At 40.9% G+C, this 20,941-nt stretch overlaps 1 protein-coding gene across 3 annotated transcripts in view; it reads left to right on the forward strand.

Annotated features, from left to right (window-relative positions):
• TASP1 (taspase 1) overlaps positions 1-20,941 on the forward strand; it is a 267,226-nt gene that overhangs the window by 170,112 nt on the left and 76,173 nt on the right. The gene's annotated exons all lie outside the window — the stretch shown is intronic.

Raw genomic sequence — 20,941 nt, forward strand, 5'->3', positions numbered from 1 at the left:
AGGACTACCTCCCTTGAAATCTTTTCTGTGATGCAACTTGACTCTTTTTATAGTTGTCTAGGGTTGAGCTGAAAATTAGCCTGGCTCCATTTGCCATTGTGAAGCTATATCTGGTTGGAAGAAGGGATGCCTTTGTCTAATCTGTGGAAAGATTTTCTATAGCCTACCAATTTCTCTATAGATAACTGTTACTTTTGATTAAAACTACTGACTCTGGATTTTCCCATCTTTTTAACATTGAACTTACCTCTATTAAAGGCTTATGAAATTGTATAAGAAATATAAGCCATATTTCTTCTACGCTTTATATAAAATGTTAAAAATTTAGAGTAAGAAGCCATGAACTCATAAACTAGGGAAAGACTCTCACAGGGTTTAATCTGGAGGGTATCTCCAAGTAGAGAATTAAGAGGATAATATGAGGTGCGAATTACATGGTGGGGACAATACAGACAAGTGTCTGGGAAAAAAAATCATCCTGAAAGGACTCACTGATGGCAGACTCCTAGAACTGGCCCCAGGAAGCCAGAAAAGAGGGGAAGACAGGAATGTGGGCACAGAGACAGAGATATGACTGTAGGGTTGGCATGGTGAGGGCTCGGCACCTATATAACTCTTACATGGAGCAACGTGTTCCCAACGGGCAGCAGGGCTAGATCAGCCAGGGATCAGGGCTTTTTTTTCCAGTTTGCTCACAGTGTCCAGGTGTCTAGTCACACCCCTTCCCCAGCCCTACCTTTAGGGTGCTGGTGTGGGTCCGGCTAGCAAGGGTTGCCCTGATCTATCTTGTCAGAATTTAGGCTTTACCTACTCAAAACACTTTTCATCTCAAAGCGATCTCTGCTTAGAATTTATGAAAGTCCATTCAAAGGACCAAATATAAGTTTTATAATATAACATGCAACTGATGGGCTAGATGAGGGGTTCCAGGGATGGGGATAAAACTGAATTACTTCCTCAGATTTATAAGCATTGTCACTCAGCCCTTAGTAAGTATCATGCCCTTTTAGGGAAGATTTTAGGGTAGAGAGAGAAAGAAAAACAGATTATAAGCAAAAAAGAACTGAATTTATCTGAAGGAAGAAGAGAGTGAATAACTATAGGGAAAAAAATTCAATATGAAGAGATTTTGTAACAGGTGCTTTCTTCCAGTCATGACCTGAGGTTATGAAAATGTAAATAATGGTATGAACTACATGCATGCTGGTAAGAATCATCTGATAACAAATTGTGAGCTGAGGCATGTGTTAGCAACGGCCTTTGAGGTCTGCCTTATTTTTCAGAAAAAGGTTTATGATATTCATGTTACTCCATCCTCAGATGTATCAGCATCAGACTCGTCTTTTTATTCTTTTGCTTTAACAGTTACCATCATGGAATGCTGGGTTTACATCTGAAACCACAGATTCACTAGCTAGTTATCCATCTCCAGGTGTGAGCTCCCCTCCTTTCTCTTCTGATACTTTGTTACCCTCACCTTTTGTATAACTTTTGAAACTGCTCAGAGAGTTAGGTTGCAGTACTCTGTTTTCCCGCTCCATCCCATGACCTCATGCATATTGAACTCCATCTTAAAAATTCCAGACTCTTGGAAAGGAGTAAGAAACTTTAGAGCTCAGTTTATCACCTGTGCTCACTAAATCGTTGAAGCACCTATTTTACAAGAGTTTGGTGACTTGCCCAAACTCAGCTGGTTAGTCAGTGGGTGTTTGTTTTGCAAGATCATGCTGCCCCTTCCTTTTATAAATAAAACATAATGTGGAATACAGAAGACTATTCCTAGAGTTAGGACAGCTGGGTTCTGCTCTTAACTGTGTGTCTGACTCACTGGATCTAGCAAGTTACTTAAGTTCTGTTTTGTTTTCTTATAGGGGAAAAGTTAAAAAAGAGACAATTTCTAAATTCCTCCACCATGCTAAATTTTATGAATTCTCTACTAGATTACACTTGTAAATATGAGGTGTAATCATATTTTAATATGAATTTTAATCAGTTTATTTGGAGTTGGAAATGGGATTGGAAAATAAAAAATTTCTGGGACCACTTGAGAATTTTCAAGAAGCATAGATGATATTTACAAAATGTTATAACAAAGTAAATTGTTGTATATATCCAGAAGCCTGGATGAGAAGCAAGGGGGTCAGGTCAGGTTCTTTACTATTTTATGAAATTAGTTGTTTGTTTTAAAATAAGTCTCTTTGTTCAGCTTTTTACTTGTTAGTGTAGAGTGATGACCTCTAAGCTCTGTATATATTGGACCAGACACTGGACATCTCCTCCATACTCTTTTCCCAATGGTTATTATCACATTAAAAAATTTTTTTTCCCTAAAATCATGGATTAAAAAAATGGTTTCCAGTTTTAATTTATCTCTTTTCTGATGAGTAAATTTTCAAATATAGCTTGGCCTTTTATGTTAGTCTATGAATTATCTGCTCACAACTTTAGACCACTTTTCTGTTGTACTGTTTGGATGATTTTCTTTCAGTTGACATTTAACTTTTATTAATGGTAAAATTGCCTTAAATAAAATATTCTAAAATGACACAGTAATAATCATCTGTGCAGAATTTTAAAATAACCCTGTCTTTTTGAGTAGTGGTATGTTTGATATCTGTGACCCTCCACAATAATAAGGAATTTTTAAAAAAAGTAATTTTACACTATGATTAAATAATTTGTTTTTATGTATTTTTTCTAAAGTAGTCAGTAACTTATTAAAAGATTCTCCACCCCCCTTTTTTTTTTGCAATGTGAAACCTCTGAAATTATTTTAAATGTAGGGTTCTTTGAAAATTGATTTTTGATAAATAAAACTTTACTATGATAGAATGAATAGAGTAAAATCAAAAGACGTTTTGAATATTAAAATGTTTTTGTTTCCACTTATGTTACCTTTAATGCAAAGATCCAGAGCTTTCATTTGACTTAATATAGGAAGCATAAAAGAGAATAACCAATTTGTGCCCTTTTTCAAAAAACCACTGTTTGTGTAACATACTCCCATAAAAAAGGTACTGTAAAAATAGTGCCTTAATAATACTTCATACTAACCAGTTGATTATAGACTGAATGCTTAAATAGATTTCCTCTTTAGTTGTGCTTTTTAAATTATACACACACACACACACACACACACACACACACACAAACTCTTACAATGTTTGGATGTGACTTTTCCTATTCATGGTTGTTTTTGAACAAACTTGGTTTTATGAATTGTTTTTTTTTCATGCAAACTCCGGCTGCACATGTGGTATGTGAACTTCCTGCCCAGTTCTCTACAAGTGATGTCATGAAGTGAAGTGAAAGTCCCTCAGTTGTGTCCAACTCTTTGCAACCCCATGGATTATACAGTTCATGAAATTCTCCAGGCCAGAATACTGGAGTGGGTAGCCTTTCCTTTCTCCAGGGGATCTTCCCAACCCAGGGATCAAACCTAGGTCTCCTGCATTGCAGGCAGATTCTTTACCAGCTGAGCCACAAGGGAAGCCCAAGGATACTGGAGTGGGTAGCCTATCCCTTCTCCAGGAGATCTTCCCGATCCAGGAATCAAACAGGAGTCTCCTGCATTGCAGGTGGATTCTTTACCAACTGAGCTATCAGGGAAGCCCTAAGTAATGTCATAGTACATTTTTTAGTTGGTTTGGCTCTCTGCTAAATATGATCATTGATAAAATGTTATCTGTAAGAATCAAATTTCTCTCTGAATTTCTAAGCTAAATTGTTGATATCATCAAAATACAGACTAGGTGACTCTTACTGAAAAATTCTAGGTGGTATATAGTATTATGATTTTTTTTTTTTAAAGAAGGGGTTTTGCTCTGTGTTCCTTTATTTTATTCCTTTGGGGAATGTGCTTACACTCTTTTTGACATCATAGGCTTGCTGTCACCCTATGATGATGCCAGAATGCCATCAATAACTGGGTTTGAAGGGAGTCCACTTTTGTGATTTTTCTGCCACCTCGAGAAATTATATTTGATATATATTTTCTTTTAATGACCAGCTTCTTAGGTAAAACCTTGATAATTTATAAGCATTAGCTTTCATAGGAGGAGCAAAAGTATATTGTCATTATACATTTTGACTTCTTATCTGAGGTCATATATGATATTTCATGAGTTTCTTTATAATTTAGAAAACTTAAAGTATATACTGGTCTCTTTACCAGTGCATCTTTGGATTCCTACAAGACTTTTCTGCATATTCTTCATGTATGTTTCTTCTTTTCAAGCCCTAAAATCTTCTTCCTCAGAGAACTTATTTTTTGAAATCTATTAAAAAAGATGTTTTTCCTTCATTGTCTAAACATTGTGATATATAGCCTGTTGTACTGTCATGTGCAAATTGTAAAATAAAGAAAACAATAAATTAGGCACCCCCAAAGCATTCAGTTCAGCTCAGTTCAGTTGCTCAGTCGTGTCTGACTCTTTGCGACCCCATGAATTGCAGCGTGCCAGGCCTCCCTGTCCATCACCAATTCCCGGAGTTCACTCAAACTCATGTCCATCGAGTCAGTGATGCCATCCAGCCATCTCATCCTCTGTCGTCCCCTTTTCCTCCTGCCCCCAATCCCTCCCAGCATCAAAGTCTTTTCCAATGAGTCAGCTCTTCGCATGAGGTGGCCAAAGTGCTGGAGTTTCAGCTTTAGCATCATTCCTTCCAAAGAACACCCAGGGCTGATCTCCTTCAGAATGGACTGGTTGGATCTCCTTGCAGTCCAAGGGACTCTCAAGAGTCTTCTCCAACACCACACTTCAAAAGCATCAATTCTTCAGCGCTCAGCTTTCTTCACAGTCCAACTCTTGCATCCATACATGACCACTGGAAAAACCATAGCCTTGACTAGATGGACCTTTGCTGGCAAAGTAATGTCTCTGCTTTTGAATATGCTATCTAGGTTGGTCATAACTTTCCTTCCAAGGAGTAAGTGTCTTTTAATTTCATGGCTGCAGTCACCATCTGCAGTGATTTTGGAGCCCCCCAAAATAAAGTCTGACACTGTTTCCTCTATTTCCCCATCTATTTGCCATGAAGTGATGGGACCAGATGCCATGATCTTAATTTTCTGAATGCATTATTTACCACTAATTGTTGGGCCCTAGGTTTTTATACTGCAGATTTTGGGCATATTTTTGTTTAATAAAATTCATTGAAAGCCATGAATATACTTTGCTGGCTGCTGTGAAAACTGTGAAAGATTCACAGATAAATACAACAGAGCAGCCTCACTGTCAAGGAACTTGCATTCTAAGAGGAGCAAAAGGTCAAATGTACAGTAAATAAAATGTAAGATGCAGTTTAAATGTGAAATCTAAGTTTCATACTAAAGTAGAGGAAATATAGGGCCTTCATTCCTGGCAATTTTGTCAAGTGGAGATCCTAGAAATTTTGACTGCAAATAATCTAATAATGTTGGACAAAATATTAATGACAAAATCACACTTTCAAATGAATGGGTTAGAATCTTTGTTTAAGATATTCCTAGTTATATGAAGCTTCTAGGGGCTTGACGGAAGTAAATGAAAATCCTTCCTGAAGCAATGCTCTTTCCATTCAGGTCTCAAAGAAGTGCTCAACTGTGAATTCAAAATAAGAGCTAAAATTAAAATGAAACACACATGATGGAGAGTTACTATGAGAGAATGTATGTCAACAAAAACTTTAACCAGACCACCAAAGACTTTAGATATTAGAGCCACTAGGTAGAAAATATGAAATAAGTAGAAGTTTTAGACATTGCTGTTTTTCAATAGATACAGTCATTTTTAGAAACATATTTATCAGTCTTATAAAAAGTGGAACATGTTCGTGCCCCATAACCCAGAAATTCTAGTCCTGTATTCACACGCCCTGCGTGACATGCACAGCAATATGCACAGGATTGTTTTTTTCTTAATAGCAGAAAATGGAAACCACGCCAGTGTCCATCAACAGAAGGTTGCTGTGTGGCAGTGAAAATGAATGGATCGCAGAGACACTCATCCTTATGAAAGAACCTTAAAATCATAATACTAAGTTAAAAATGCAGTTTGCCAAGGACTGCAGTCAGTGTTGCCACCATGAATATAACTTTGTAAAACTAGACACTATTAAGACATGCATACATGGTAAAACTATGTACAAGAGCAAGAAGTTATGGAAAAATACTTCAGGATGGTGGTTTCCTTTGGGAGAGAAGGACGTGGGGAGTCTAAACACGATTAATAATGTTGGATTTTTCTAGTTGTTTGGTATATCAATCAACATTTGTTCTATTTAATGTGTTCTGTTAATAGGCTACATGTATCTTTTTATGTTTTATGAAAAACTTCATAATTAAACCCTTAATATGTTAAGTAGGAAAAGCAGAGTTCAAAAGAAGCAGAGGAAGAAGTGTCATATCTAGTAGATCTAGGGGAGTGTCATGAATGAGGTTCCTTCAGGAGGGAGATTCTTGGACTGGGTTTGTGAACAGCAAATAATCTAACTTAACAAATGGACAGAGTATATTAGGGAGAGTGGTGTAATTACAAATGAAAAAGAACACCCCCAAATTGGACTTACTGTACTGGAGAGAGCCACATAAGGCTTTGGCAGCAGAGTGCAATGGTAGGACGTGGGATGGATTGGAGGAGGGAGGCTCTGTAGGTGAAACTACTGATGTGAAGGTCACGGCAAGTAGAGAAGCAGAACTCGAGTGGATAGAAAGGAGAGTCAGGAGCCAGAAACCCTCAGCGAGAGAATCCTGGAGATTCTTGACGGGTGACTGAATGGGACAAACGCAGTGAAAGAACCATCAAAGTAACGAGAGTTTTGATCCTCTTGGACTTGGACTTACAGGGGCAACAAGAGATTATAAGAATGTCATGCACGGAACGTTGAACATGTAGAGAGAATGCGGTTGATTTTGACCGTTGTATTGGCATAGAGGTGTCTGTAGGCAAGACAGTCAGTTGGATTTGTGGGCCTGGAGCTTGAGAGGGAAGTTGAGACTCGGGAACTTGTCCTTGGAATTTAGGGAATTGTGGCATCTTTCATAGAATGGATGATCCAGCTGAGGAGGCCAGATCTGCGTGTATGTACTTTCCTCAAAGAGGTCTTTCCCAACCACCCTGCCTACAGTTTTAACTTCTCCTACTGTGGTTTGTGTTTCTTCTTGCCACTTACTTTATCCTGTACTTTATTATTATTGTCTCTCTCAAGCATGGCACAGACTCTGAGAGCAGAGATTTTGACAGTTATTCTACCCCCCACCTCCTGCACTGCAGTCTCCCCAGCAGCCAGAAGAGTGTCTAGCAAAGAGAACATCTGTGGAATGAATGAAGGAGAGGGTGAAAACCTTTAAGGTGTCTGCCTTCAGAATGGGTGGAAAGAGTGACCTGTGAGGAGACAGGAAAGAGGGAGCAAAGATATGACAAGGAGGACACTCATCTTGAAGCCAGAGACATTAAATTTTTTGAGATAACCAAGGAGTTTCCATGTGTTTAGAGATATAAAGGAATATCAAGAAAAAGCTGGTAGGCTGAGGTGGTAGGAGGGTATGAGTCAACTTTCAAGCATGTGCAATGGCAGGGTAAGAAAAAAACGTGTCTCAACAGCTGGGAGAGAGAGGACCAGAAATGATGGTCTTCCAGCCAAGGTCTTTGGTGATAAGGTGGATGGTTGAGAGTTCTGTAGATGACTGCCATCTACAACTTTGCATTTCAACTGTGCACCAGTAGCACACAAACTTATTGAAGAGTGATACTCTTCAATAGTTAGGCAAAGGCCTTTCATCTTTTTTCTCCTTTAACTAGAGTGTATCTCATGGAGGATCAGCGAGCTGCAAAATCACTCCGATTATTCTTCCCAAGTGACCTTAGATACATATATAGAATCCCAGAATATTTTTAAGTGTATAGGAATTTTACAAATCAGGATAAATTTAAGTGAGTGGGTGGATAGGGACAAAAGGAAAACAGAAGAAAGATAGCAAGTGACTACAAGATTGACAGTCACTTTAGAAATTAATGTGGTTTTCTCAGGGCCTTCAGGAGTATTCTTTAGGAAGCTGATGGCAGAATTGAAAGAGGCTTAAGAAGTAATCATATATCTCACTTAAAACAAGATGCAGAAAGCTTGTGCTGTAAGGCTGAGAGGAGGGAGAATAGGAAGAGTGATTGGTTAGATTATACTCAGTGGAATTGTTGAAAGTCGTAAGAATTTGACACATTATTTTCTTTCTTTGGCTAGAGCGGGTGGTTAAAATTCCTACTTATTGACCCAGGTAATCATCATTTGAAAATAAATAGCTCATCTGCTTATTAAATTGAAATTAGCACCCAGATTTGTTTTTTTAGTGCATGTTGAGGGTCAGAAACAGTATCATCACAATTCCCAGGAAGCCCAGAGGTTGCTTCCTGTGGTGTGGCTGATGTGCTGCTCCTGAAGTGGAGTCTTGGAGAAAGCTGGGTCGTCCTGTCCTGGGGAGCTCAGTCATTTTCCTCTTCTTCCTCTCCTGTTACAAATAAGAAAAAAAGAAAAGCTTGTGATTGTATTAAATTACTAACAATTGAACAGCAGCACATTAGCCAGATGAACCTATTGGAATGAGTGGAAGTGAGTATCCGGCAACAGAGGTGTGACTTGGTTGAACTTTGTGCATTCACAACCCAAGTTGGTTTTTTCCCTGTGGCCTAGGTTTCTGTTTACACAAGAGCTCTAGCCTTCTCTTAGAGCCTGGAAATCCATTTATTTTGGACACTTGGTGCTTTTTAAATAGCAGAGGATGATGATGTCAACAACAGCAAATGTGTTCTTACTCAAGCCTTTTGGAAAACAAAGAAAAGACCATTTAAATTTCCTACCAAATTTTGATAACTGGAAATAATTTGGTAATAGTATTTGGTTAGAAAGCAAGTAATAAGCACAGTACTGAAAAAGGAAAAGAGCAAAACAGCTCTGTAAACAGTGTCATGTTACTCTAAAAAAAACAAAAAACACCTACCAGTTTTGTTGCTGGTATATTTGTTTTCAAAGTTAGCCAGATTTAGGCACTGTGGACTTGATTATAAAGATTGGGGCCATCACAGAACTGGGAGCTGCTGAGCATTCACAATAGGTACTTTATTTTGAATTTTTGTTAAAAGATGTTTGTGAAGTATTAGGATTTAATTAAAATCACTCAAAGAATGTGTTTCATCCCATGCTGAAAAAGAAAGAAAAATAAAGATCTTTCGTTTCCATACTAGAGTTTTCTTTTCCTCCAAAGGGTACTGATTAGGTGACCAAAAAAGGGTTTTGTCTGTTCCTTTCATTGTGAGCATGTGGAGAAAAGCCACTAATATTAATAGTTACAGTAAACTTGGAGCACATAATTGTAATGTTGCAAGAGGAAAGGAAAGTTCAGTCATTTGAAGCTGAAGGCTGAGTTGTACATATAACTGACTGATTAGTTTGAATAGGGCTTAAGTTACATTTGGTGGATGTGAGTAAAATAAGGAAATCCATAATTATTATAATATTTATAATAGATTTTAGAATTGTTTTTATGGTTGTGAAGTTGCTTCTCCTCATCGTAGCCTAATTTTTCTTTAAAAGCCATTAGTTATTTGAGAGTAACCATGATTTTTGAGCCTGTGGAAACCACATATTTGTGAAGACCAAAGTACATGTAAACAACACTATTCTGAACCTCCTGTGAGTGTGGTAAAGCCCAGTCCATTCACTAGCATTAATCGTGGGCGGCTCACACTGGCAGCTTCTCAAACGGTCCATCTGAGGCTCAGTGACACTGATGACTTTCTGGTATTTATCTCACTTCTGAGTTGATTTTTCAGTTTCAGGTGAGGCTAAGCTCAGATTAAGGGCTTCCCTGGTGGCTCAGTGGTAAAGAATCCATCTGCCAGTGCAGGAGATTTTGATCCCTGAATCAGGAAGATCCCTGGAGAAGGAAATGGCAACCCACTCCAGTATTCTTGCCTGGAAGATCTCATGGACAGAGGAGCCTGGGAGGCTACAGTTCATGGAGGTGCAAAAGAGTCAGATACAACTTGATGACTGAACCACAACAACAAAGCCCTTGTTGGTCTCCCCATTCGCAAATATTTTCTCCCAGTCTGTAGGCTGTCTTTTTGTTCTGTTTATGGTTTCCTTTTCTCTGAAAAAGCTGATAAATTTGATTAGGTCCCATTTGTTTTCTTTTGGTTTTACTTCTACTGCCTTGGGAGACTCTGACCTAAGACAACATTGGTACAGTTTATGTCAGGAAATGTTTTGCCTATGTTCTCTTCTAGGAGTTTCATCTCTTTACTTATGTTTTTAATCCATTTTGAGTTCATTTTTGTGTATGATGTGAGGCTGTGTTCTGACTTCATTGATTTACATGTGTCTATCCAGCTTTCCCAATGTCACTTCCTAAAGAGATTGTCTTTCCTCCATTGTATTGATGCATTCTTGCCTCCTTTGTCCTAGATTAATTGACCATAGGTGTAGGGGTTTATTTCTGGGCTCTCTGTTCTGTTCCATTGATTCATGTGTCTGTTTTTGTGCCATTACCACACTGTTTTGGTTACTATAGCTTTGTAATATTGTCTGAAGGCTGGAAAGATTATGCCTCCAGCTTTACTTTTTTCCTCTCAGGATCACTTTGGCAATTCTGGGTCTTTTATGGTTCCATATAAATTTTAAATTTTAGGATTATTTGCTCTAGTTCTGTTTAAAAAGATATGATAATAATATTGTGGTTAGGGAAGAAGATATCCTTGTTCTTAGGAGGTATCTTCTGAGTATTTAAGATGAAGAGTTTTAATGTTTAACACATATTCCAATGGCTCAGATAAAAGTATTTGTGAATGTAATGGTTTTGCACTGAAGGCTAATGGTGACTCTATAGGGTAATTGACTTTCTTTGTAGGAAAGCTTATGATAAAAAAGTAGCAAATCTTTGAGACTTAAGTTATAACTGAACCGTTTACTATTTAGCAAAACTGAGGGAACAGAACTGGTTTGTAGATCCTGAGAAGTTAATTAAAATTGTAATGTAGTTTGCTAAACAGCTGAAAACTTATATTTAAGGAGAAATATACAGGAAATAAATATTTTAAAGTTTTGGATGTGCATTTATGTGACAGGAGGATTAAATTTTAATAGGAAGCATATAAACATAAATATATAGCTACTTGGTTAATGCTTTATTTTTGGAATTGGGAAAAGCTCTCAGTGTTTCTGCTTTTCAGCTTATGCTTCAAATCTAAAATCCATTATATTGTCACATTTAAAAATATTCTTAAGGCAGGCAGTAAAAAATATAAACTGTCAGGGGTCACATTTTATTCATCACTTCTACATACTAACTTTTGCACCCTATCCAAGTGTACACACAGAGGCACACACTGTGAGCTGGATTGTCCTGTAGTTGTTCTCAACGTCCTTTGCCCTCCCATGCCTCTACTACTTAGACTATAAAAACTGTTCACATTTTAAGACTCCCTTGCAGCTGGGAGGCCATACAGTATGCATCAAACCAACAAGATACAAGCAAGTGTTTGCTTGAAGTTTTCTGGGTGAGCTTTTTGTCTTCTTGATAAAAAGGACTGACATCACCTCTTTTCCTCTCTTCCTGTCCTGAACGTGAATGTGATACATGGAGTAAGAGCAACCATATTGTAGCCATGAGGAAATGGGAGACTTATAGAAATCATGGCCTTGACACTGTAAACCTGTTGCCTCAAATGTGAAATCCACTTTGCTCTAGACTGCTTGTTTGGTGGGAAAAGTAAACCCCAAGTTGTCGAAGTCACAGCAGGTCTGGGTTTCCGTCAGTTGTTGCACTTTGTGTCTTTTGTGGTGGGAGGCATTTACTCTGAGGGGACCTGCACAAGAGGAGGGCTACTGAAGTGAAAGGGTCAGTTCAAGTCTCTAGTCTCTTTTAGGATCTTTGATGATTCATTTTCTCTCTTTAAAAGTTACTTATAGTGGCTTAACCAAGGACTTATCTTCCTTCTTTAAAAGCCACTTACCATGGCTTATCAGGAGATTAATTTTTCCTCTCCTAAGAAGACGTCCAGAGAACCTGTGTGCCAGCCCCACAGTTCCTCCCCGTTCCTGGCCCTCTCCTCTGGCTCTGCTGCACACAGCACATGGCTCTTCCCATCCCCCGAGGTCACAGCAAAAGTAGTGTGCCACCTGTGAATCACTTTTTCTTTTTAGAAAGTTTTTCTTTTCAAGTTGAAGTGTAGTTAATTTACAATGTTGTGTTAGTTTCAAGTGTACAGCAAAGTGATTCAGTTATACATTCTTTTTCAGATTCTTTTGCTTATAGGTTATTATAAGATACTGAGTATAGTTCCCAGTGTATATATGTTAGCCCCAAACTCCTAATTAATCTCTTCTTCTTCCCCACTCCCTCGTACCCTCCTTGGTAAACACAAACTTGTTTCCTATGTCTGTGATTCTATTTCTCTTCTTTGAATAAGTTCATTTGTATCATTTTTTAAAGATTTCACATGTAGGTGATGTCATGTGATATTTGTCTTTCGCTGTCTGACTTACTACACTCAGTATGACAAACTCTAGGTCTGTCTGTGTTGCTGCAAGTGGCATTATTGTGTTCTTTTGTGACTGAGTAGTACTCCACTGTATGCATGTACCGCATCTTTATCCATTCATTTCTCCATGAACATCTAGGTTGCTTCCATGTCTTGGCTGTTTTGCATAGGGCCAGTGTTTTAGAAAAGGCAGAGAAACCAGAGATCAAATTGCCAATATCCGCTGGATCATTGAAAAAGCAAGAGAGTTCCAGAAAAACATCTATTTCTGCTTTATTGACTATGCCAAAGCCTTTGACTGTGTGGATCACAATCAACTGTGGAAAATTCTGAGAGAGATGGGAATACCAGACCACCTAACCTGCCTCTTGAGAAATCTGTATGCAGGTCAGGAAGCAACAGTTAGAACTGGACATGGAACAACAGACTGATTCCAAATAGGAAAAGGAGTACGTCAAGGCTGTATATTGTCACCCTGCTTATTTAACTTATATGCAGAGTACCTCATGAGAAACGCTGGGCTGGAAGAAGCACGAGCTGGAATCAAGATTGCCGGGAGAAATATCCATAACCTCAGATATGCAGATGACACCCCCTTTATGGCAGAAAGTGAAGAGGAACTCAAAAGCCTCTTGATGAAAGTGAAAGAGGAGAGTGAAAAAGTTGGCTTAAAGCTCAACATTCATAAAATGAAGATCATGGCATCCAGTCCCATCACTTCATGGCAAATAGATAGGGAAACAGTGGAAACAGTATCAGACTTTATTTTGGGGGGCTCCAAAATCACTGCAGATGGTGATTGCAGCCATGAAATTAAAAGACGCTTACTCCTTGGAAGAAAAGTTATGACCAACCTAGATAGCATATTGAAAAGCAGAGACGTTACTTTGCCAACAAAGGTCTGTCTAGTGAAGGCTATGGTTTTTCCAGTGGTCATGTATGGATGTGAGAGTTGGACTGTGAAGAAAGCTGAGCGCTGAAGAATTGATGCTTTTGAAGTGTGGTGTTGGAGAAGACTCTTGAGAGTCCCTTGGACTGCAAGGAGATCCAACCAGTCCATTCTGAAGGAGATCAGCCCTGGGATTTCTTTGGAAGGAATGATGCTAAAGCTGAAACTCCAGTACTTTGGCCACCTCATGCGAAGAGTTAACTCACTGGAAAAGACTCTGATGCTGGGAGGGATTTCAGGCAGGAGAAAAAGGGGACGACCGAGGATGAGATGGCTGGATGGCATCACCGACCCGATGGACGTGAGTTTAAGTGAACTCCAGGAGATGGTGATGAACAGGGAGGCCTGGCGTGCTGTGATTCATGGGGTCGCAATGAATTGGACATGACTGAGCAACTGAACTGAACTGACCTGAACTGAACTGAGTGTGAACTTTGGAGTGCATGTTTCTTTCCAGATTAGAATTTTCTCCACATGTATGTTCAGGAGTGGGACTGCAGGATCATATGGTAACTGTGAAACCTTTTTAAAGGACTTTTCCTAAAAAGGCCTCCCGCTCAACTTCTCTTTGAGTCTTCTTGGTCAGAACTGTGTCCTATGGTCACTTCTAGCTTCAGAGAGCCTGAGAAATTTCTGAGCTGTCCCTTCAATAAAACTGGACTTGTTTTAGTTGGAAAGAAAGAATGGATACTAGGTATACATCTACTGTCTGCCACAGGGGTTGGATTAGATGATTCTTGGTCTAGATGGTCCTTTCTAGCTCATGTAGTTATAAAGTCTGTTTAATAAATTCTGGGAGAATTGGTGATTAAAACTTTAATGCACAGCAGCAGATCTAATAATCTAGATTGGGGTTTGGCAGACTGTGGTCCACAGGTCAAATCTTGCTAGCTACATGATTTTGTAAAGAAAATTTCAGTAAAAACACAGCCCCATTGATTGGTTTACATACTGTCTATGACTGCTTTTACTGTTTACTGTCTGGCCTTTTATAGAGAACGTTTGCCAATCCCTGGCCTAGATGATCCAGAAGAGAACTTCCATCTTGGTAGTTAAAGACATTGATTTATTAATGAATGAATATTCAATGAATATTTGAGCATACATGACATTTTAGACATTAGACCAGGCTCTGGGTGTGTGGCATATAGCAATGAATAAAACAAAATCCATACAGTCATGGAACTTCCATTTTATCAAGTCAGGCAGACAAATAAATAGTTAAAAATATAGTGTATACTATAGTAATATGAGCTACAGAGACAATGAAGTAGGAAAGGTGGATAGTAAGCGCAGGAAAGGAGCTTGTGGTTTCTAAAGAGACTTCTGAACCAAAATCCAAAGGTGAGGAACAGAGCTGAGTGGCAAATGAAGGGAAGAACATTCCAGAACGGCAGGTGAAAAGAAGGCCACAGTATGTCTGGAGAGGTTAAGAGGAGCAGGGTGATCTGAGCAGAGTGACTGAGGGAAAGAAGGGTTGGGGATGAGCTCAGAGGTGGCCTGGGCCAGCTTGTTGGGACTTACAAGCCATTGTAAGATGGGAGCCATGGAGCGTGTTGAGAAGAGGAACAGCACGGCTTGACTGATGTTTTAACACGTCGTTCTGGCCACAGTGCGGACAGTAGACTGCGGGGGCAGGAGTGGAACGTGGGAGACCAGTTGGGTGCTATGAGGCTGGACTGAGTAATAACAGACAGTAGTGGCTGAGACTAGAATGATGCTGGTCAAAGAGAAAGCAGAGGGTGAGTGTTGGTAGCTTTCATAGGCAGAGCTAACATGATTTGCTAATCAGTTGATACAGGGCGAGGGATAAAGAGAGTCAAAGATGACTTGGGTTTTGGCCTGGGCAACTGAAGGAATGGAGTTGTTGTTTGTCAGTGTGGGGGACGCCTCTAGGAGGATGAAGTCTTGGGGGAAAGACCAAGAGTTTCCGGTGGTGCTCATGTTGCAGGAAGGGGGACCCTTTCCACGGCCCAAAAAGGAGTATTAACTTAGAAATGAATTGTCCGAGGAGACACACGTGCTAACAAAGCAAAAGGCTTTAGTGGGAAAAGGTGCCTGGGCAGAGAGTGGGAGGGTGAGGGGACCCAGGAGCACTGCTGTGCCGTGTGTGGCTCACAGTTTCAGGTTTTTTGGTGATGGGATTAGTTTCTGGGTTTTCTCTGGCCGATCACTCTGACTCAGAGTGCTTCGTGGTGGTGGTGCATGCATTACTCAGCCAAGATGGATTCCAACGAGGAGGATTCTGGGAAGTCAGCAGGACACGTGGCGTCACCTTTTGACCTTTCCTGAACTCTTCTAGTTGGTGGTGGCTTATTAGTTCCCTGTTCCTTACTAGGACCTCCTGTTGTAAAATAATTCACACAAATAGTTACTATGGTGCCTGGCCAGGGTGGGCGATTTCAGTCAGTGTGTTTCCTCTAACACTTACTGAACGTGCCAGTGAAAGTGTAGATTAGGCAGTTGCATATTTGAATCTCAGTTTCGAGGGGTGGAGCGGGGAGGCATGGGCTCAAATAAACGTGAGAGTCAAGGGTGTGCTGATGATATGTTAAAGTGATGGACAATACCAGATCACCAGAGTAATGAATATGAATCAAAAAGGTACTGAATGTCTCTGGAACATTCCAGAATTAAAGCCAAGAAGATGAAGAGGAGCCAGCAGGGAAATTGAGGAGGCGCAGCTGATGCTCTTCCTGGAGAAAGTCTAGTACTTTGTGAAATCTAAGAACTAAAAACTTTCAAGCAGCAAAGAGTGATCAGCAGGTTAAATGCTGCTGATGAGTAGTTAGTAACACGAAGGCTGAGGGATTGATCTTTGACTGTAGCCCCCTGTGAAGGTTGTGGGTGGCTTTGCAAGGAGGGTTTGGGTGCTCTGATGGGGATAAAAATCCCAATTTGAGTGGGCAAGGAAAGAGAATGAGAGGTAGAAGACAGTGAGCACAAACAAATCTTTCAAGAAATCTTTCCTTTCTTAAAAGGAAGATGAGAATAGCTATAGAGGAAGGTGGGTTTTGTTTCATTTTGTCTGTTTTGTTTTTCTATATAGGAGAAATTAAGAGTAAGAGATCTAGGAGAATGATCTAATAGACAAAAGAATGCTGTGTGTGTTTGGAGAGGGGTGACGGTGGAGGGGGTGGTGAATCTCTATTGTGGTGTCCAGGGGTGAGTGAGAAGGAAGGGACCTTGTGAATAGGCAGAGCTGATGACCTTGAAGGAACAACTAGCAGTTTATCTGTGGCAAACAGGAAGAAGTCCATGTGGCCAAATCAAGGGGCTGTGCGAGCTTGCCAAGGCTCTTTCTGGTTGTTACCATGTTTCTTAGGAAATTAGGAAGCCAGGTCAGCTGCAGAGTTAGGATGGAGGAGGAGATATTAGAAATTGGAGGAGAAATGAGAAAGTATATGTCTGTGCTTGGGAAATGTATGATGATTGCAGGGCAGCATGGAAGGCCCAAATTGGTTAGTGCTCATGAATTTACAGAGAACGCTTGACATGATTATGTGATTCTTCAGCCAAATTCAGCTTATGGTGCAGGCACAGGGTAGGGTTTAATTATGGTTGGCATTTGGTATTGCACATGAGTAAGCCACAAGAGCTGGCAGATTCTGCAGGGAATTCATGATCGTGACAGACCACAGATGTTAGCCCACTTAGGAAGCAAAGTGAAGATTGAGGGGCCAGGGACAGGTTGAGAGACCACTGGAGTCTTGGAACTAGAGGGTGCGTGCTGGAAAGTCAGGGGCAGTGGTTAGGGACATGCTCGCTTGGCAGTCACAAGGACGAGGGTATGACAGGAAGAGTGGGTGACTGCCGTCAACTGCAGGACGAGATTCTCAGGTGAGAACAGGTCAAGGAATTGAGAGGCCAAGGAGTTGGAGGCATACCCTCCACATCATGAAGTCACTGGGAATCATGGCATGACGGATGTCAGAAAAGCACTGATCCCAGGACATCAGTCTTAGAGCAGTGATGGGGAGTGCCCTCTAGGGGCCAGTAGATGAACTGCTGCATGGACGAATCTGATGACAGGAACCTCATCCAATTCAGGGTCTGGGGACAGCCCAAAGGAAGAAGGAAGATGACCCCCAACCCCACCCCGCCGGTGTGGGCATGGCATGATATTGGATTCTTTTCGTGAAGCTCGTTTACATTTGCATCCATTTCAGACCTTGTATTCTCCTAAGAAGTGGAGAAATGCCAGCCGTTTGTCACAATGAAAAGAGAAAGAGAAATGCACTGTTCTCTGAATCCACAAGCGTGAACATTGTATGTTGGCAAGTCCATCTGCACATCCTCAAATCTGCTTTTTCTTTGCTGAGCTGTGGCATCAACTGACAGGGCTATGAAACAGCCACGGGGCTCAGGAGTCCTGGGTCGGAGGCCCGCTGAGTGGGCACAGTGCTAAGTTCTCCTCTTTGGCCCAGAACTCGATGCGCAAACTTAGCTATGGAATGAACAGTCTGAATGACTGGCTTTGCCTCCTTTCCTTCAGGGTGTTCAGCATCAAAACAACATTGTTCAGTCAGCTGTGGGCATAGATCATGCTCTGCTGAAAGCAGCTCTAAGATAGGTGTGCCGCTTTGCAGTGTCTCGGGTTGACCGCTGTTTCCCACATTAGCCTCTTGGCTGCACAGCTAGATGAAGGTTTTGTGCCACCACTGGCCAGGCTTTCTTCAGTTGTCTGTCTTGGTGGAGATGCCTAACTGAAAATGTACAAATGAAAACATCCTTGGAGCCTCTCTGCAAATTTAGCATTTTTTGCGTGAGTCTCACGGTGGTGCTTCACTCCATTTCCATGTTGTTGGACAATTTTTGAGCAGAGGATCTTTTTCCTGTTTAGTAATGCTCTCCTTCTGAGAGACAGGCCCAGAATAGACCTTGGTTCTGTAGAATTCCCCCAATTCTTAGAGTGACATTTCCATGTTTATCTCAGCTTATTAACATAATGTCTTTATGAAAAGATGAGCATGTATCTGTGGCTCTGGACAAACTTGCTGATCTGTAGATGGAGTTCCCAGTAGCCTTAAGAAAAATATCTCCTCTTTATCCCAGATTATTATTGGCTGTTTATGAAGTGTTGATACTTTTATATATTCATCTATGTATATTTATACAGAAAAATTATAAAAAAACCATTTTCTTAATTTTAGTTTAAACCCTTCAAGTAGACTTACAATGTGGTTTTTTTTTCCTTACAAAAGTTCTACAAAAAACTCATTTTTGAACACAAAGAGTTTTTTATTGATTGATAATTTCCTAAACCTATCCTATTATATATACACCATTCTGTTTTTCAAATTTTATTTATTTAGATTGTGCGATTTCTTGATAGAAACTTACAGAACTCCGTTTTAAATTTTAATCCCTCTTTTCGTATGTTAAGGACAAAAATACAAGTTTTCCTTGTGGGTTATGTTACTCTTTCTTCCTACTAAGTACTTAACTTTTGTTTCTAGCCCTTGTCTCATTACAAAGCTTTAAAATTTTTTAAATCTTATTTTGTTATTTATTAAAAGTTTTTTTTTTCCTGAAGAGTTTCTTGGGTTTGATGGTCTCCTGCCATCCTTCTATAAATTAAAACAAAGGTGACTGACAGATTAATTTGGTCTTTCAATGCCATTGATTTCATATGAATTCCAGTAGAGATACTTTCACAAACAAAAATTAAGGAAAGGAGTTAAGTTTTTTCATTACCTTTTTTTTCTTTCTAGCTGTTCTATTATGATAAGATCTCACTCTCCAAAAATTGTTTTAAAAGATTAAAAAGTTTACAGCTCTCATTTTTGCCTGTCAGTCAGTCTTTGGGTCATTTATGGTTAACTTCTGCAGTTCCTTTGTTTGTTTTATTTATTAGACCTCTAGTAAAAGGTTACCCACAGCCCAAGACTGTAAAAATTCACAATTAAATCAAGCAGGGCAGCTCAAACTCCACACTGAAGGTGAAAAAAAAAAAGTTCAGGGGTTTATTTAGTAAAGAAAGACAAGCTGAGAAATAGATCCTGCCAGCCACTAAGGTTAACCCATGGGAGCTGTGCTGAGTGGCGCCAGGGAGGGTGCTCCCAGATGAACAAGACCGTGATGGACGAACCTAGGGCAGGACTCAGAGCCTTGGACCAGGGAAGGAATTTCACAGGAAGCGCTGACTGCACTGTGCCCAGGATTCTCCGCCAGCTGTCCTCAGGGCACTGCTGTGGATCCTGCGTGATGATGAAAGGACAGGTGAATGACCTGATTGGAACGACAGATCAGGGACGGGGACCCCTGGCACGTGTGCCGGTGCGGTACCTGGGCCCCTCCCAGGAGCAGTGACCTGGATGCTCTCCTTGGCAGACACCCATCTTCCATCCCCAGCGCTGTTTCCTCCTGTCCCGCTTCTCTGAGCAGTGTGTGCTCGACCTGCCGGGGAGGCAGTGGTCCGTTCAGCTGCCTCTCTGGGCCCAGGGGCAGGGAGGCCGTCCAGCAGCCAAGGAGCCTCTGCACGCACAGGGAGGAGCTCTCACCTGGACCACACGAGTGTCCTCCACACATTCCTGCCTGTCCTCCTGACCCTCCCCGAAGCCTGTCTGTACTCCACAGAGCAGCCTGTCCTGGCTTCTTCTCTAGCCCTTTGACGGTCCTCCGCGGTAAAGAGGGTAAAACGCAGACAGGATCTCAGGGCCTTGTGAGGTGACTCCTGCTGCCTGTCCTCTCGCATCCTGCCTGCTCACTCGCTCTCCTCCCTGCTCACTCGCTCTCCTCCCTTGCTCATCATGCTGCCCTCCTTTGTTTTCTTTCTGTTTTTCTGATTTTCCACATTCTTTCATACCCCAGGACCTTTGCATACAATGTTTTCTCCTCTCGATCATTCCTCTTTCCTGTCTTTGTGTGCTAAGGCACTTCAGTCAGCTCCTTCTCTTTGTGACCCCAGGGACTGTAGCCCGCCAGGCTCCTCTGTCCATGGGATTCTCCAGGCGAGAATACTGGAGAGGGTTGCCACGCCCTCCTCTAGGGGATCTTCCCCACCCAGGGATGGAACCCATGTCTCTTACATGCACCTCTTATGTCTCCTGGATTGGCAAGCTTTAGCTGATTCCTTTCTCATCAACTTCTAGTCTGAATTAAAATGCCATTTGCTGAGAAAGGCTTGAGCATCAGTCTTCATTAGTCCTCATTGGTCTCTGCCTCACCTCCTCCTCTGTTTCCTCTGTGGCAGCTGTAATATCAGGTGTCTATTTCCTTGTTTGACCACCTCCTGCTATAGCACGTAGCCTTCCTGTGAGCCGGGACCAAATCAGTCTTGTTTCCCAGTGTACACCCAGCACGTGGAACAGGGTCAAGTACATAACTCACGGGTACATGGTGAATCCTTGCCGACAAATGAAGGTGAAGCCACCATGGTGTCCACACCCCCTTACAGATGGTGCGTCACCTTTTTGTTGTTCCCCCACCTGGTTTTCAGTATGTGTGCATGCTACGTTGCTTCAGTTGTGTCCAGCTC

The sequence above is a fragment of the Oryx dammah genome, unplaced genomic scaffold (assembly GCF_014754425.2).
Source record: "Oryx dammah isolate SB20612 unplaced genomic scaffold, SCBI_Odam_1.1 HiC_scaffold_10, whole genome shotgun sequence".
Lineage (NCBI taxonomy): Eukaryota > Metazoa > Chordata > Mammalia > Artiodactyla > Bovidae > Oryx > Oryx dammah.